Source organism: Protopterus annectens, chromosome 13.part0 (assembly GCF_019279795.1).
Source record: "Protopterus annectens isolate FY-2018-M chromosome 13.part0, PAN1.0, whole genome shotgun sequence".
NCBI lineage: Eukaryota > Metazoa > Chordata > Ceratodontiformes > Protopteridae > Protopterus > Protopterus annectens.
The window spans coordinates 1,167,977,829-1,167,997,154 of record NC_056747.1 but is presented as its reverse complement, the minus strand read 5'-3'; the positions used below and the strand labels follow the sequence as shown (position 1 = coordinate 1,167,997,154).

At 40.1% G+C, this 19,326-nt stretch overlaps 1 protein-coding gene across 2 annotated transcripts in view; it reads left to right on the top strand.

Annotated features, from left to right (window-relative positions):
• The window catches only part of TMEM106A (transmembrane protein 106A), a 759,441-nt gene that overhangs the window by 63,837 nt on the left and 676,278 nt on the right, over positions 1–19,326 (top strand). The window contains exon 1 of one of the 2 annotated variants that reach the window (XM_044055170.1): positions 10,502–10,573. The exons of the other annotated variant lie outside the window; for it this stretch is intronic. The gene's annotated coding sequence lies outside the window, so the exon portion shown is untranslated. Of the gene's footprint in view, positions 1–10,501; positions 10,574–19,326 lie in introns of those variants that run through there. 2 annotated transcript variants of the gene reach the window in all.

The following is a 19,326-nucleotide window of genomic DNA, read 5'->3' as shown; positions in this document are numbered from 1 at the left end:
CTAAGGTGGTTTCTAGTGTGGCTTTAAACCAAACTATTCATTTGCCTACTTTTATGCAGACCCCCAAAATAAAGGGGAAAAGATTTTGCATACTTTAGATGTACACAGGCAATTGCGTTATTACTTAAGCAGGACTAAGGATTTTAGACAGTCTCAGCAGTTGTTTGTTTCTTTTGCTTTGAGTTCAAGGCAAGCCTGTGTCAAAACAAACTATTTCTAGGTGGATTGGCTTTTGCATTGCATTTTGTTATTCCCATCATGGCAAGGAGGTTCCAGCTGGGATTAGGCCTCATTCCACTAGGGCTACTGCCACTTCAACAGCATTTCTACGGGGGGGTGGCAACTAAGGATATTTTGGAAGCAGCTACTTGGAGTTCAGTGCATACTTTCTCTAAGCATTATCACCTTCCTATCTACTCTAAGTCTAGGGCTGGTTTTGCCACAGCTGTTTTGCAAGGCATGTTGTCAGCTCCTGCTTCTTTATGATTTGCCAGCCTCCTTACCTCTGCTTTGGGATTCTACCCAATAGTAAGGACTGCAGCAATGGAAAGCGAAGAACATAGTACAGTTTTGTACCTACCATAAATGTAGATGTTCGAGGATTCCATTGCTGCAGTCCAATTTACCCTCCCTCCTTCCCCTCTGTGTTTAGGGGTGGTTGTGTAGGTGAGTTTACCTGCTTATATTTTTGTATATATTGTTCATGTTTTGGTGCAGGTATTTTGGGCCTTGTCTTTTTAGGGTCTTCTGACATCTGGGGCAAGAAAAGACTGAGGATATGACGCCGGTCATGCGCAGTAGTACCCTGACGTACTGACGTCAGTCTAATGCGCCCTGACCGACGTCAGCCTTATACTCTGGTATTCGGGCCGACTGGATGCGGACTATACCCAATAGTAAGGACTGCAGCAATGGAATCCTCGAACATCTACATTTATGGTAGGTACAAAACTGTACTTTTTCAATAGGTTAATTACTCTGTTTTTTAGTTATTGGCACATGATCTGAAATAGATATTTGGTGTGTATCAAGACTTTCAATTAAATGCACTTGTTCCTGTGAAATATAAATTCTGTCTAGCCTAACCAGTTTTTGTATCTTGGGGAATATGTAAATTCACTCTGAACTCCTAGTACAGAGTTCACATCTTCCATGCCAAACATTTTTATAAATTTCTTTAAAAATATACCCTTTGTTATATTTTCCCTTCTAGGTCCCCCAGACACATCTTCACTGTTGCAAATCAAATTCCAATCCCCACCTATAAATAATAATCCTTGCTGAAAACTAATTATTTCTCCCAGAATGTTCTTAAGCTCCATTATAGCAGTTTTTAGGTGGAATATAAATGCATGCTGGTATAATCCTCCTCCCTTTCCAGTACTGCACATATGCCATTATTGTGTTTTTTATCCTCTTCTTTCACTATTGGAGCTCCTCTTGCAATTAATGTAAATACTCCTCTCTTCCTTTGCCCCCAGGTACTCCATTGAGTAACCATCCTGAAAACCTTTCTTTATCAAATTCACATGTTCAGTTCTTTCCAAGTTTGTCTCCTGTAGCATAGCTATTTGCACTCTACATTTTCAATGTAGTTCACTACTCTTTCTTTTTTGTATGCATTTGTAAGACCTTCTTCCGGCTTTTTCCCGGTTAGGGGTCGCCACAGTGGATCACCTGTCTGCTCATGGTTGGCAGTGAAGTTTTTACGGTGTTGAGTTGCCAGTCTGGCACCCAACCTTCCATGGAAGGCACGCACTCACGCCTAGGGCAGAGTGTCCAATCCAGCTACAGCATGTCTTTGGGATGTGGGAGGAAACTGGAGTACCCGGAGGAAACAGACGTGGCCATAGGAAGGACATGCAGACTCCATACAGAAGACACCCCAGCCAAGGATTGAACCAGAGAACCTCTTGCTGTGAGGCGGCAATGCTAACCACTGCACCACCGTGGCCAAAACCATTAACGTTTGAAGACATTACAGGAAGCATCATATTCTTAAATTATTATTCCAGTCTTTTATGCACAACAGCTTTTTTGTTAAATGTCTAGTTCCAACTTTTGTATTACATGCAGGTACTGTTTGATAGGTTAATCTTTTATACTACTGTTTCTTATCTCCATTTGAACCTATGTCATATCTTGCAGAACTTTGTTTTATTGAAACCCAAAAACACAACTCCTCCAATACCCCCTAAAACCCATTAACTTAATATGTACATCTTCAAATATTGAAGTTTTACTCTCGTAATAGGAACAGATGTTGTAAACTGACAGCCACACACACGTATAGACTTGAAATAACCTAAAAAAAGGTTATCCATGCTAAGACACATGGTATAGCCTGTGGTTCTATTAAGCACTGTCTGGGTTTAGCTTATCTTTATAGCTCTGTCAGCTGGAAAAGACTTGAATGCTTTCAGAAATCATTTTCTCCAAGCCATTTCTCTTGTTCAGATTGTCTGCTAGAGACATGAGAACAAGATACAAAACTGTTTACTAGAAAAAAAAAAGCCTTATAATATTCAATATTTGTTTTCATTTACGTGCTTTCTCTTAAAACTTGTTACTAGATTAAGCTAATGGCCTTAACCTAATCAGTCCCCTATACAAGAATGAGAAAAAACGCACCATTTTTTTTTTGTCGTGCTCTTTTAACCAGATTTTTTTTGTCTCACATTGCAGTGCCTACATTTCTTAAAAGTGAACAAGGAGAAAGAGAGAAGATGGGTAAAAAAAGGAGCACCTATTTACATTACTGTTCCCATTACATTTAGGAATAACTATAACTAAAACAAAATACTTTATAAGATGCAAAGAAAATAGTACTATTAAGAAAAACATTTGTTTTACTTGGTTAACTTTCTTCCTCCTCTTCCCCTGACCAGAGTATTTTTCTGAACATTAGTAACATGAAGTAGGGCATATACTTGAGTCCCTGACAAGTCAAAAAAGTCCTGATTTTTCTTGTTCTGTCATGTTTCGCAAATATAATTATTGCTTTGTAATCCCACATTTGTCAACTTCCAAGTTACTGAGTTTATTCTTCAAACATTAATGTAATGAAGTAGGGCATATGCTCGAGTCCCCTACAAGTTTTAAAAAGTCCAACGAAGTTCAATATTTTCAAGTTTTCTTGTTTTATTCCTGTTTATCTCCATCTCCCAAACACAGTCTCTGCTTCATTTCCAATTCAGTCCCAATTCTTCCAGTCGACTCTTGTGCTTTTTTCCCCACTCTCAAGCATTTTCTGTTAAAACAATGGAAAAGGTTTCACTGGCACATTGTCTTGGTGGTCTTTATCATCAAAAGAACAAGAAGCAGAATCTCTTCTGTTTCGCAGATCACTTTTTATTGGACAAAATTTTCGAAGTCAAAGTAAACTTTGTCATTCATAAATCACACACAAGTGCAAAAACTAAATGAAAGTTTTTGTCTCCAGACTCCGTGTGCAGACAACATATAGACTATTTTCACAGACATTTATATGTAGCACCTAGCTATCACATCACCTAGCTATAAATTTACACACACAACACCTATCTATTGCATTATGGATATGCAGGTAGACATACTAATACTACACATAATTAGAAACTCATTTTAACACTTTTCGCGGTGAACATTTAACTTGCATGAGACACTAGTATTGCACAAGCACTTGGTTAAGACATTGCATTGATCCTTGCACAGAAGAGAGATTTGAGTACTGTACTGTGAACATTAGAGTATTGCATTATGGTTAATTTACAAACTTGCAAGATGTAGTGCACTGAAAGAAGAGATATTTTGCTATATTACTGCTGCCCTAGGTGGCCTATAAGTTAACAGTCATGGTGAATATTGCACTAAGTATTCGATGAGAATGGTAACCAGGTTAATGCCCAATTTGAGACCAGCTTCTACAGTTTTCCCTGACCCAGATGGCCCTCCTGGAGCGTAGTTGTTACTAGAGTTCAGCAGCCTGATGACATTAGGGAAGAAACTGTTCCTGAATCTCGAAATTCTGTAACGTATGCTTTGGAAGTGCTTTCCAGATGATGGATGTAGGAACAGTCTGTAAACAGGGTAAGTGCAGTCTTTAATTATTCCTCTGGCTCTGCAGAGACATCTGAATAAGTACAAGTCACAGGTAGTAAGGTGGTCTTGATGATCTTCTCGGCTGTCTTTACCACTCTCTGGAGGGACTTGCGCTCAGGGGTAGAGCAGCTTCATACCATACTACATGGTTGTTTGTCAGGATGTTTTCTATGGTACCCGTGTAGAAGGTAGTGAGATCTGTTGATGGGAGATTGGCTCTCCTCAGCCTTCTCAAAAAGTGCAATTTCTGGTGCATTTTCTTGACTATGGCATTTGTATTAGTGTTCCAAGACAAGTCATTATCAATGTGCACTCCCAGAAACTTTGTGCTTCTCACTCTTTCCACGGTTCCCCCCCTTGACGGTGAGGGGAGAATTCTTGTTAATGTTTAGTTAGTTATTTTCACACCAGTCAGTTGTTCCACATCATCTCTATATGCTGTTTCATCGTCATTACTGATGAGGCCCACCACCATTGTGTCATCAGCAAATGATGATGTGGTAATCCTTGTGGGACTCCAGTGTTAGAGTGGTGCTGTCCAAGGAGTTATTTCCCACGCACACTTTCTGAGGTCTGTCTGAGAAAGTAGAGAATCCAGTTACAAAATGGAGTGTTGACACCTAGTTGGCGTAGCTTCATTATCAGATGAAGAGGGATGACCATGTTAAAAGCAGCGCTGAAGTCAAATGAATAGTACCCTCACGTAGGTGTTTTTATTCTTAAGGTGTTCCAGCGATAGATGGAGTGCTAGAGAGATGGCATCTGCTATAGAGCAGTTTACTCGGTAAGCTAACTGCAGAGGGTCAAGTTTAACAGGCAGCCCAGATGTTATAGCATCCTTGACCAGCCTTTCAAAACACTTCATCACTGTGGAGGTGAGGGCTACAGGCGGTAGTCTTTTAGGCAATGTGGTGGAGACTTCTTTGTAATGGAATGATTACAGTGTCCTTGAAGCATTTCAGAACTATTTGCTGTCTCGGACAGTTATTGAAGATATCTGTGAAGACGTTGGACTGCGCAGTCCGTGAGCACTTGCCCTAGTATGTTGTCGGGCCCAGCTGCTTTTCGCAGGTTAACTCTGCACGGTGTCCTCTGGACATCAGCTGTGCTGAGGGTGAGCATCCTCTCATTATGGCCAATGGGCATTTTCTTTCACTGTTCTGTTCCTTTCCTGGAATCTGCTGAAGTAGACTTTCAGCTTATTTAGGAATTCCTTGCTGTCCTCACATTGCGCAGATTGGGTCTGTAGTCACTTATGATCTGGATAACCTGCCATAGGTATCTGGGTTTTTTCTGGTCCGAGAAGTAGCTCTGGATCTTTCTGCCATAGGTACCTTTTGCTTCCCTCACTCCCTTGTTCAGATTTGCTCTGGCTTTTCTGAGGGCTTTCCTATCTCCAGACCTGAAGGCTGCATTCCTTGCATTCAGTAGCTCATACACCTGTGTCGTTAACCAGGATTTCTGGTAGGCTCGTGTGATGATTGTTTTGGTGACTGTCACATTTTCCACACATTTCAAGATGTAGTCAGTCACTGTCTCGGTGTACCCCTCCAAGTTAGCAGTGGTTTATATGCTGGTATTAACAATATGGAGAAGTGGTCAGAATTTCCCAGGTGTGGGTGAGGCACTGCCTTAAATGCCAGCTTAACATTGCTGTATACAGTGTCCAGTGTGCCCCCCCCCCTTGCAAAGTCCACATATTGGAAATAGTGGGCAGAGCTGTTTTCAAGTTGACCTGAGTAAAGTCACCTGCCACTATATGAACACATTCTGAATTCTGGTTTTGCAGTTCGTTTATAGCCTGGTATAATGTGGCCATTGCCTTATTTGGATTAGCACTGGGAGGACCTAGACAGCTGTGATGCAGATGCTGTTAAATTTTTTGGGTAGATAAAAGGGTCTGCATTTCAGTGACAAAAACTCTAGATTATCAGAACAGTGCAAGGATACTGTCTCACAACTGGTACACCAGTTGTTATTGATGTATATGTAGACACCTCCCCCTGTGGGCTTACCACTGAGAGAATGGGGTCTATATCATATGTTCGAAGTTTTATTACTTCGAACATTAAAATATCAAATTTAAATGTTCGAAGTTATAAAACTTAGAACATATGTAACCCCCCCCCCCAAAAAAAAAAACTAACTGCTGTAGGCATGGGGCAAGCTCCCCTGCTCTTTAAATATACCAGCTCTGAGACAGCACTACAATGCAGTAAGGGAAGTCTTCCCTTTACCGCACTATAGTGCAGTCTCAGAGTTGGTATTTTTAAAGAGAGGGGGGTGTGTGGGGAGTACAGGGGGGCTTGCCCCCCTGCCTACGCTAGCTAGGTAAGTTCCGTTTTTTTTTAATTTCTTTTATTATATGTTCAATATTTGAAACTTCGAACATTTAAATTTGATTATTTAACGTTCAAATTTTTCAAACTTCTAACATATAGTATAGACCTGAGAGAATGTAGTCTGCTCTAAAAAGTAATAGCCCCTCCACATGGATGCATTTCATTAATGTTAGAGTTTAGCTAATTCACAGTGAAAATAAGCACGCAGCTTTTCCTCACCATGTTCTAAGTAAATACTTTCCAGCCATATATAGTATTATATAGTATTTTGTATTTCTTTCTTAGCATGTACTTCATCAAAAAATGATTGTTTTTCCAGGGAAAATATTTTGAAGATAGCTCTCATGCGTACTTCTCAATATTTACTGAATAATGAAATACATTTAATCTTCTGTTTGGTGCACAATGAGTAGCCATTCTCCACAAATACTCTGCTGTCTCCCACTGTTAGTACTTTGTCCTTCTGCCGCAATTTTGTCAGAATCAACTCCTTATGGTGGTAAGATTGTATCTTTACTATTAAAGGTCTAGTCTGTTTTCTCCTAGCCAGGTTTGGAGCATAGACGCAACGTGCCCTTTCAATTAACAATTCCTCTTGTGGAATACAAGTCCAATTGCTTATTTGTACTTTCATAAAATTAATGCAGTCTGTTCCGTCCAGCTTCTCGGAAAAAACAGAAAATCTCAAGTTTTCCTTATGTGCTTTGTCCCTTTTATCTGTTATTTTTTTAAAGCATCTCTTCTTGTGCAGTCTCTTATTCAGCCAGCCTTTTCTTTATTTCTCATTCAGCCAGCCTTTTCTTTATTTCGACCCTGAGTTTTGCAGTTTACAACCTTATCTGAATATCTGCTTAAAGCCTCTTCCATTTTTTTCCCATCCTTTTATTGAGTCGATATCCTCCATCAGTGTTTTATTTTAACCAGGTCTGCATACAGTTGTCTTATACTTTTCCTCTAGGTTACTGGAAGTCCTGTCTGGAGCTTGCACTGCTTTATACTGAACAGCTGCAGTACTTTTCCAGTTGGTGTTTTTTTCTTCCTTTTGTAGTTGATTTTCCTTCAGGTCTTCTGTATTTCTTTTTTCCTGGCATCCAGGTAGTGCAGTTAATAGCCAGTTACTGAAATTTGCCCAGAAATCTAGGTTCACTGGATTTCTGTACTAAGTTTCTGTTTTCACACTGGGTTAGCAAGAATTGAGCTGTTACTCTGTGTGCAGCCATCTTGGAAGTCCAGGGGGTGGGTGGGGTATGTTAGGAAGTTTATAGAGGTTATTTGGGAGTATGTTAGGCAGAGGCAGGTGCTAATGTCCAAACTATCAGAAACATTTCTGCCAGACTCTGGGTGGATTTCCGATTTCCCATCCATTGGTCAGGGTTATGCTTAAATAGGATTAGGGATGGACTCTCCTTCACATGGATGGGGAGCCTCTTCTGGAGCACAGGGATCCTCTGAGATGGGTATCTGTCTCACCATCATGTCTTATGTCACAAGCAAAATTTAAATCCTTTGATCTAGTGGTTCTGATTGTTTTGTGAAAGTGCAAAAGGTCCATCAGAGCCGGATCAGAGGATGCCTTGTATGCTAGGCAGAGATTGCCTTTCAGTAACCTGTAGAAGACAGAGTATAGAGAGAGGGGATGAAAGGTGATCCGTATTGGACAATGTATTTATACCTTGGATTCTCATGGTAAGCGACCTTTGTGGGCATTCCAACTGTTGCACATGTTTGTTCAGGAAGCATTATACGTATTGAGGAGTCTGATAAGAGCTGAATAAAGTAGCACTATGACTTCCTTGGACCTGTATGCCATGCCCTTACTTACAAATTGGGTGACGTAAAATGATTTTCTTACTACCTTGGCCGCATGTTGGACAAAATCCAGATTGCAGACTACATATGTTCCCAGATCCCTGACTACTCAATCAACTCTTAGGGCTGTTTTATTGATGGAACAATTAGCCTATGTGGCATTTTTCCCAAAAGATACTGTAATGCATTTCTTCGCATTGAGTTTTAATCCAGATCTTTGACAGCAGTTATTTGTCTGTGTTAGACCATCTTGTAAAATGTCTGTATTGTGGGGGAAAATTGCATTCCTCTGCAAACTTGGTCAGCCAAAAGCCCATGACATTAGCCTGTACCTCTGAGAAGTACATGCCAAGTAGTAGTGGTCCTAACATAGAGCCCTGAGGTACATGAAGTGGTCTCACCAATACTAACTTCTTCATTACAGTATATGAAGCATTTGTCAGCCTAGTGAATTATGTGGGAGTTTATGCTCAGTTTCCTTGAGTCTGTCAACTATACCAGAGTGGGGAATTGTATCGAACTCCTTAGCCAGGTCCAGGTCAGAAATGTGCAGTATTTTTCCCCTCATCCGTTGCCTTGGTGACCTTCTCAAAGAAGTCCACCATGTTTAGCAGGCATGACTTTCCCTTGACAAAGCCAAACTACGCTGAGTCCAATGTCTGAAGGATGCCTGTGTTTGTTGAGCATTTCCATAATTTGTTTCATGGCTTTACGTATTAGACTAGTAAGACTAATTGGTCTGTAGTTTCCAGGGTTGGTTGATGGTCCACCCATATGAAGTGGGATAACTGTTACAGTCCTCCATTCTAGTGGTACAAAGCCTATAGTTGAAAAGTGACTCAAGTGGCCCTGATGGATCATATTTCAAGTTATTTAGGAGGCATCCTGGGACATTGTTGGAGGCCATTGAGACTGTTTGTTTTTGGCCTTAGCAAGTGCCGCTAGGACCTGCTCCCTGTTAATAGTTGATGTGGGGTTATGCTAGTAGGTATTTCATGGGGGAGGCAGATGAAGTTTGAGCTGAATTTGTCAAGCAACAAATCTCGCTGTTTGCTGTGCTCAGTGAATGTGGCACCATTGACGTTTATCATTTCACGATTAATAGACGGTGAAGGCATGTGAACTGTGTATAGAGTTTTTTCTTCAGTAAAACTGATTATCTAGGACTAATATTTTTAAAGAACTGTATGCATTACTCTGTTGCTTTCTGTCTGTATGCAGTAATGACCTTTTCAGTTGGGTTTATTGTAGAGGTTTGTCCCAGCTACTGTAGTGGTGGTGAGAGTCAAACACCTACAGAAAGTTTTCTAAGAACAAATCCAGTATGGGAATGCAGAAAGGCTATTTTACCAATGGGAATGAGTGCCAGTAGGGGTGTAGAAAATGGACAATAGGGGGTGGAACTGACTAGAGAAAATTAGCAAAGTAACCAAGGTATTGGGAGCAAACCACTAGATAGGGAAAGGTAGTAGAGTGAGATGAGGCCAAGCAGAAGGTTGAACTGCGGGTTAGAGAGACTGCCTTCGCTGTCCGGGATTGATTATTAGAATATAGGCAAAGAAAAAGATGGGGGAAATCCTAAGTGAAAGACCTGCCCTGGTAGAGTTTTTATTTGAGACTAGTTTAGAACAGAAGCTGCAGTTAAAAAGCAGTTATTAGTAGGGCATATAAAATACTGCTTGATAACTATAGGAATCAATAAGAGGAGGTTAGAAAAGATTGGGAAGATGGGCTGGAAAGGTAATTTACAAAAGAATAATGGAAGGGTATAAGTACGTCTCCCAAGTATGCAACAAATTCCAGAAGGTTTACGATCATTGGAAGTGTTTGCATAGGTATTTTTTGTACCCCAAGCAGACGTCAAAGAATTTTTTTCTCCAGTAGATAGCAAATGATGGAAGTGTGATAGGAAAGAAAGAGAGGTATATAAGTAAATGGGGAACATTTTTTAATATAGTTGAAGTACTGAAGGAATAAATGAAAAGCGCATGAAATGAAAGATGTTTTTTTGTTTACTGTGTATACCTGTCTTTGTTTTAAAATGTGATTTAATAAAAATGTTTAAAAAATATGCCTTTTCCATGTATAGCATGCAGTGCTTAGATTTCCAGAGTTAAACAGCTGACCAGAATATTAACTGCCCGATGTCACTACCATTTTTTTCCCCCTTGTACATAATTGAGCACATGGTCACAAAGAAATGGTTCCTGCTGTGTTTAGTATTCCTTGGTGCTACTCGCAGTGCATTTCCTTAACTTCACCAAACCAATAATGTAATGGTGGAAATACTTGATCCTGACCCCCCACTCCCACCTTATGCAGCTCACTACCTTGGAACACTGGTGAGTATCCATTTCATTTCATCAGTATTTTAATGCCTGGAATAATAAAACAGCCTTGTATTTATTGTTTGCACTCCATATACATATTATGTATGCTGTTGATGTGTTTAATTCTTTCTTTATGGTGACTCCATTTACAGCCATGTAAATTGCCATAGTGCATCATGGAGCATGTCTGTGTTTGCACGTGCTCCTGAAATAGTAAGTAGAAGTCACATGTTCAGCAGCTCCGAATCACTGTGTTTGAGATTTGCATTTGGGATGTGCATCTACACCAAAAACTAGAGATTAAGCAAGGTCCAGTGTGCAAACCAACTGTTTTCAGAAAGCAGTAAGTTTCAGTTGAAAAGAAACTGTGGTGCATCAAATGGGAAGAATTTGTGCTGAGGAAACTGGCAACCTTATTGTGTATATATTAAAAAAAAATAGCCGAAGAAAAGGGGAGTATAAGTGGCTGAGCATAACAAAAATACTTCAAAAACATGTATTTCACAAAATGAGTTAAGCAGTGCATTTCTTTATACACAAATCTAACCTGTGTGGTGTGACATTACATTTATTAGATAATGGGCAAAATGAAAAGTACATTGATATATCGGACAATGAATATTCTCCAGCAAGGTATTAACATATAGATACTGTCCAGTTAAAACAAGTCTGCTGCTTGAAGTATCGACTAAAAAAACAAACAAAAAAAAAACAAATGGCTGCCATTTTTTTTTACAATTTTTAAACACTGCCTTTATTTTTGGCAAGTTTATAAAAATAAAAAGTAAAACAAAAAGAAAAGAGTTGTGTGTGTTTAAGAGAAGCAGTGTGACCAACTGAGCAACCAACTATAAGAGAGGGAGGGAGACACTGAGTGCATGTGTCTCAATTTTTTGTTTTAGGAATTCTGAATAAAAACAATGATGTATGTAGGTAAAAACTAAAATCTAGTAGTCTTTAGTTATTCATTGCATTTAAGTTATATTTAAATATAGGAAGAGTTTTTTTTTTTGTCAGGATGCCTTTTCTGAACAATAAATACAAAACTGTCATGTCTGTCTTCATTGACTGACTATCTTCTGTGATTTACCAGGAAATCAAACATTTTTGACGAACAGAGCAAAATCGCAGGCAGGAATGAATGCCTTGCACTGTGTGATTCTTTTTCATTCAATTTTGTTACAATAAGACATCTAAAGTGTATTCAGTCAAGAAAGTAGCTGTAATTGTTGGGTATATTTAGGTGTCTGTTTACATTAAATGCTTGCACTACTTATATTTTGGATGTAAAATGCTTTCTTTAACAATTGCATGTGCTACAGTGAGTTTGAAACATTAGGGAGAGAAGCTTCTTCTTCCGGCTTTTCCTGGTTAGGGGTCGCCACAGCGGATCGCCTGTCTGCTCATAATTGGCAGTGGACGTTTTACAGTGCAGAGTTGCCAGCCCGGTGCCCAACCTTACAAAGAAGGCACACACACACACACACACACACACACACACACACACACACACACACACACACACACACACACACACACCTAGGGCCAATTTAGAGTGTCCACTCCACCTACAACATGTTATTACATGAAAATATTTTTTTAATGTATATACTAAAGAAATACAGAACAATTTAACAGTCCCCTTATCCAAGTGTGATAATGTCCTCCAGGGCAAGTGTTATGAGGAAAATAATAGAATTTCCAGGAGTGTTGTCTGTTATTTCTCAGTAATGCCCACTGTTAAGCATTATTAGTTCCGTATGGTTGTTTAACAACATTTGACCTCCAGTGTGTGAAGTGCTTTCTGTGCAAAGTTTGTATGTCTTCCTTGTGTTTTGAGTAGGTTTTAGCCTGGTGTCCATTTTCCTCCCATATCCCAAAGACTTAACATAAGTGAAACAGCAATCCTGCAAATTGTAGGCATGCTAAGATGAGTTGGTGTTGCAGTCAGAATGAGTTTTTTTTGTCATGTGTCCACTCTTGTCTTGCAATACCACATTGCATAACTGGGTAATTAAATTTAATATGTAATTATTTGAAAAGGAGCAGTATTGAGCAATGTTTGTGTAAGAGCACAAGTGAAGTGGTCAAGTTAGAGACAATAAATGCAAAACTCGAAGAGCAAGCTTCACTGTACTGAATAAGTTCTGTTTTTTTGCTACCTACAAAAACAGAAATGGTTACCAACCTAGTTATGGTCCATTGCATAAATTCCAAATTCTGCTTGGAGTTGAAACAAATCTTAAAGCACAATGTAAATGGTATATAAATGCGGGATCATTTATAACAACTTGGAGAACTGGCAACCTGGAGATCACGCAATCTACAAATAACATTCACTGAAAAATGAGTCTGCCGCTTCATGGCAGCATATCAAGCTGCCTTGGAGCTCGGACTGAAAGTTAGCAAACGGCTGCCATTATTTTACACTCACTAAGCAGTGTTTTTACTGCAAAGTATAAGTAAAAAAAGTGTTTTTACTGCAAAGTATATGTAAAAAAAAAAATTTTAAAATGTGTATACGCATGTGTTTGTGTATGAGTGTATAAAAGTGAGAGAGTGATTATTTTGCACTCACTAAGTTGAAACGGAAAAAGTGTGCATTTCTGTTTGCTTGTGTGAGCGAGGGTGTGCATGAAAGCAGAAGTGTGTGTGTGTGAGAGAGAGTCTTAGGAGTGGAAAGCGATTGGCAACAGGAGCAGATTTACATACCTCTTGACCTCTTAGTTTACGATATCTGGATAAAGTCTGAAGTAAATAGTGAACAAAAGCTCAAGATAGGAATAAATTTTAAATAGTGCTGTTGTAAAATCACAAAGTTTCCTGAATAATAGGATTTGTGTTAGCATGCATTTTCTGAAGTGCAAGTGTGAGTGAATAAGATTGACCACTGGCAGCAGCAGAGATTGCATACCTCCTGGCCTTTTAGCTGAAGAAATAGGTCAGGCCTAAAATAAAGGGGGACAAAGGGTCAAAATAGGAACAAAAATCTGGACAAAGGCCCATGAAGAATAGGTACAACCGGCCAAAAATCTGTATGCTGATTTAACATAAAATTTACTTACACAATTATGTAACCCCACCCACTCCAGTGGAATTGTGGGATACCAGCAAACATTCCAACGCAAACTGAAGACCAGACAAAATATTAAAACGCAAACTACAACCAGAACAATAGTGTTTTATTTATATTAATATCTGAAATTGTATCAAACTTTGAACTTGTATAAAAAAAAACTAAAACAGTTTTCTTTTATAAAAATAAATTTAACTGCTACACACACACACACAAGCCTCAGAGTTGGTGATTTGGGGCATGAATGGTTAGGCCTAAAAAGGCTAATAGTAAATACTAGATCTGATGTCAATCTTCATCCATTCTTGACTCTTGGATATGGATGTGATGCTCAGAACTGGTCCAGCAGTTGCATAGCTCGCGCCAGCCAAAAAAATATCTTGAGCTGCTGGTCTATCCATAATACCCCTCTCTGCATTACCTCGGATCTTGTTTGCCACTCTTACTGCCAAGATGCATCAGCCGTTTACTCTCTGAGCTAAGTAAAATTTATACTTTTTTTTTTTTTTTCCCCTTCCAAAATAATTTTCTGTCTTCATCTTATCTTATAAATCCTTCTGGTCTCTCATTAATGTTTTTTGCTTAGTGTGACTGTGTTTATCTTTACCGTTGGAAACTACCATCATTGGTAGATGTTCAGTGGCGTTTAAGGCTGAGTCCTCCGGTCATAGTAGTTTACTGCCAGTTCAGTTGGCGTCAATGGGCAGCGACCGATTTTGGTTTCTCGGTCTTTTTGCCGCATGGTCCATTGCGAATGCAGATTAACTTGCAGGACTTGACGTTGCTGATTTTCGATTTGCTGGTCCGATGACTTTTGATTTTGTGATTTTGTTCTTTGTCTTTCAGAGACGGCGAAGTTTTCCGTATTTAACAGTATTTTACAGACTTGGTTATTTTGCCTCATGGTTTTGAAGTAGAGCATAGACCGGATTTGGCTTCATGATGTAATAAAAACATTTACGCGTATGACTGTATATACTTTTTTGTGGCCGTTGTTAGCTTAATTGTGTATTTCAATTCCTGAGAGGCTCTTATACCTAGGTGGGTTTTAGGAAGCTGCCAATTGCTATAGGTTTTAAGAGGAGATACCGCGAGTTTACCTAAGAAGCTTGGATGGAACACAGTGTGCTCTCAGGGAGATAAGGCTGCCGCCGGGTGAAGCAGGCAAAAGATAGTAAGTTTGCCACAGACGTATGTAGGGTAGAACCCCTCAGAGTCTCAGGGCAGAGGTAGAAGAGGTAAGGCTTCTGTTTGGCATGCTTTTGCCAGGCCTGGCTGGTGTTCTCAGGACTGTACCAGGCCCTCTTCCTGAGGGCTTTAGCCTCTTCTGCTCGGTTTCTGTTCCCATTAGGGCTGGGTGCTCTGAGTAGGGCTCTCAGCATTTTTAGTTTTGAAGGCTGTAAGAAACATATGCTTTAAAAGGGCAGGTTTCTGATCTAGGATTCTGGCTCTGAAAGTTCCCCACCTGTAAGAGGGCCTCCAAAGATTTGGAACAGGAGTTGTTCTGTTTTTAGTTGTTTTCTTCAGGTGATGGTTCTGTGGCCTTTTCAGGTTTCACAGCTTCTCCTTCTTTCTGAACTGTGGATGGAGACTTTCTTCTTTTTGGACCTGATCTTTTCTGATTCAGATTATTCTGACCTGCTTGTTCTCCTGAGGATTTTGGATTTTGACTTTTCACCCCACTATGAGCAAGAATTTAGGAAGGCCAGAATTAATTGGGCATTAGAGAAAAGGCTTAGGGAATAAGAATTTGGTTTGAGGCCCGCTGCCAGACCCTCCCCTGATGGGATTCCTGCCTAGAGGCTCGCCAGCTTCTCTATGATAGGCCTGAGTCCCTCTGCCTGCTAGGCCTAATCACTCCTATAGGCCCCAAGATAAGTTTTATCAGGGCCCAAAGTTTAAGCTAGGGTTGTCTCAAAAAAAGCCCAAAAGCTGATAAAGAGGCAAGTAGCTTTTCCACGTAAAAGAATTAAGAATTCTTTGTTTTAAATGCATTGGCGGTGGATAAATTAATTTTGTATATGCTTCTGTTAATCAGAAATAGGAGGCGGAATTGTCAATTTGCTATATGCTTGATGTAAAATTTTCATCTTTGAGTTTAGAAATCTTTCTCTTTTATGAATTGAAACATGCACAAAGTGGGCTTAATTCTATTCATGTGTGCATGTGTTGAACAGGAGTGGTAGCCCCCTTTACAGGTGCATATGTTCTTTCTGTAGTTAGGATGACATGCTAGTTTTAACTTAGCTGAGCATGTTACATTCAGGAGATCAGAATTGAGATCAGCATTTTGTGTTGAGATTCACTTTTTGGGCCTTGGATGTGCTAAATGTGTCTGATGTTTGGTTTGGAGCAGACTAAAAAAGCTAAATCAGTGAGGACAAAGTGCAGTAGAAATTGGCCTGCTAAGTTGTGTGATCTGCCGTTTGGCCTGCCTGCTGGGCTGGTATGGTTCTCAGGGGTGGGGTTATGGGCTAGGGGGTAGGCTAGGCTCAGAGGCTCAAGGGCAGAGCCTGGGGGCTTAGAGCAGAAGGTTTCCAGGGGTCAGTCCCAGTTGGTGAGGAGGGGGGTCAGTCTGCCCTTCAAGTAAGCAGAGGCCTGGCAGCCTTTGGGAGGAAGATTGTCTTTTCTTTTCAAAAATTGGCCTTTAATCACTTCAAGATACGGGTGCTGGATATCTCCAAGACAGATGGGTGCTGGATATCAATCATCCTTTCAAAGGCATGCCAGACGGGTTCCTGCCTCCACAAAAAAGAGTCAGAAAAGCAAGTTTTTTCAAACATTTCCGGCTCAATTCAGTTACCCAGATTACTCGGGGCTTTCAATTTTCCAGTTCCTCAGATAGGGGTCCCTAGTGATTTAAAGTCTCATTTCAATTTTGGATTTTAAGAATTTATCCAAGAAGGGGACTATTCTGATTCAAGACATGTAAGTGGATATCATATCTATTGCTGTTTCCCAGGGATCTCTCAATAGCATGATGTAAACTTGCCTGGAGCAGGATCACTGGATGGTAACTTTATCAGTTCATTGCAACTTTTAACTTCTTTCGAACTGGAGATTTGCAGATCGCTGCTCTTTCTTTCGAACTGGAAGTCATTATTTCCCATTGTCATGCTTCATTCAACTGGCCCAGTTTGCAGAGTATTCTGCTTCATTCTGGCTCCTTTTTTCCTTACTTGAGCGATTGGCATCTGGATTATCCTAACCTACTGACTGCTGCCTGATTCTGGCTCCAGAAGTGCCAAGATACCCAGTCTAGAATGAATCACAGTAAAGCTAACAGCCTATCTGTGTCTGCGAGCCTGAAAGTTGAGTTTTACCTATCCTCTCAGACAAGTCTGTCCTTTAACCCCGGACAATACAAAAAGTTTCTCCTGTCACTTTTTTCAAACAAACACTCAGTCCATCAGGTCCGGCAGTTGACTCCACCACCTATCTTATCAGTCCGGGTAAGTCAATGATATTCTGCAAGGCAGGGCAATTCGTGGTGCTGTAACCTACTGCATGGTATTGCCCACTATCATATGGACACAGCATTGTCAAACTGCTTTGGACACTCAAATTCTTGTGGACACTCACCTTCACAAGGAATACCTGGTGGTTTTAAAGAAACTTCACTCAAAGAAAGGAATCAGACCCCCCAGAACAGAGTCAGATTTCGTCCGACGGCCAGAGGCGCCAGACAAAGATTAAATGGAAAGTGATCTGCACAGGACTGGACAAGGGGATATCAGATCATGGTGATGAACATGAGAGCATTGACAAAATGCATGGGAGGGGTCAACATGAAGTGGGCAGGTGCAGATTGCTTTGTAGGGCAGTCAATCATGATTTACACCAACACAATTAAGGGTTCTACAGACAACAAGACAAGCAACAGGAACACAATGAATTTTGTGTGGGAGACACGTGCCTCATTGCGGTGACCTGCAAAGCACTCTTGGGAGATTAGCAACTACAAGCCTGAAGAATTACTCTTCACATTTATGCCAGTCAATCTCACAGCTAGCAGAAGCAGATAGCAGACAAATCTGAAGTTCAGAAATTTCAGTGGAAACTGGAGACAACAGGGCAAGATCTGCTACACAGCTGCTTCAATCATCATGGCATTCTCCAAACAGCTCCAATCAAACACATCACACAGCCAAAAGAGTGGGAAGCGTTTCACAAAGTTGCACATTTCACACATGTCTATGCTTTCAATTGGACCCTTTCTAAAGGAGGTATTTGGCAGGGTCTTTCCATTGTAAAGGAAGCTTCTTTTTTTCTTCTTACATTTCAGGACAACAATTCAGGCTCCCTTCTAAGGAGTCTTGTAAAGAAGCCTCCTCGGATAACCACCTCTTGTCTTCTAATTCCATGGGTTTTATCTCTGTCTCCATCTGATCGGTCATCTCTCAGCACCTTCATCTGCTCAAATGTTATCTTCCCAGGCTCTCAGTCTTCACTCCACAGCTCAGCAAATGTGATTATAAAAGCCTGATGTGCCTATGGAAGAGAGAGTGAGATTTTAGAATTTATGGAGCTAGTTTTATTTTTTTGTTACAGAAAAATAGGAGCACGATTGAGCAGAGAGTGATTTGATGAATCAGATCTCAACATATTATCTTGAATGTGTTTAGCTTTCTTCCATAATTATTCATGCTATTAATTTATCTCTGTACTATGAGATTGTTTTCCACCTTTTTTTTCAAATTTTAGCAATTTCAGGCCACCCCAAGAGAAGACCCACTCTGTTCCACGCAGCTCCTTCCTGCTTGGGAAAACACCTCTCTGGGAACCTTTGAAACTGCAGTGCCTGGGACTTTTTGGTTTATGTGCTTTAGAGAAATATTTTTGTTGGGCTTGCTGTCTCTACTTTGGACATGAATGCATGGGAAGGGTGCACCAGTTGAGGCCCTTCTTTGTTTAGATCCCTTTTTGATTCCTATTTCTACAGGCAAATCCTGCCTTTCTATATTTTCCTTTATCTTCAGGTACTTAGAAGTATACTAATTTTTCATATGCATTTGTATTATTTAATTGTTTAAAAGAATGAAACTGCTTTGCCATTTGTTTTTTTTTCAGAGAAAATCAAAAGGGGAAAGATTTATTATTTACACTTGACAAAATACAGGTGGCAATATTATTTATTATTTTAGCTTTATTCAGCTTTTAGTCTTCAGTGACACTTGTTTCTTTGCTTTTAACTTTTTCCCACCTGGCAGTCAAAAACATGCATTTTGTTTTTTCCAGCTTTGGCATTGGCAGTTGTTATTCCCATTCCGGCAGGTTAGGTGCCACATTCTTTTACTTCAACCCACACTATGGCAACTTGCAACTCAGTATACTCTGGAAGCAGCTACTTGGAGGTTCAGTGCATACTCTCTAGCATTCTCAGCTACCTCTAGGCACTATCACCTGCCTAGCTACTTTGTTTTTTGCAAGTTGTTTACATGCTGCTTGCTTTGTTGTATGTTGCCCTCCAGCCTTTGCTACTCCCCTCCCAGATTCCCCACCTTTGGCATTACTGCAAGGCCAGACTGCCATAGCACAGTTTTGCCAAGTTTGTATTTACCATGTACCTACCTATAAATGTAGATGTTCTGACCCCCCCTTCCTTCCTCCCTCTCCTCCCTCCTGTGTGGTTGTGGGTGTGGGTGTGAGTTTACATTTTTATATTTTTTTATATATATATATATGTATA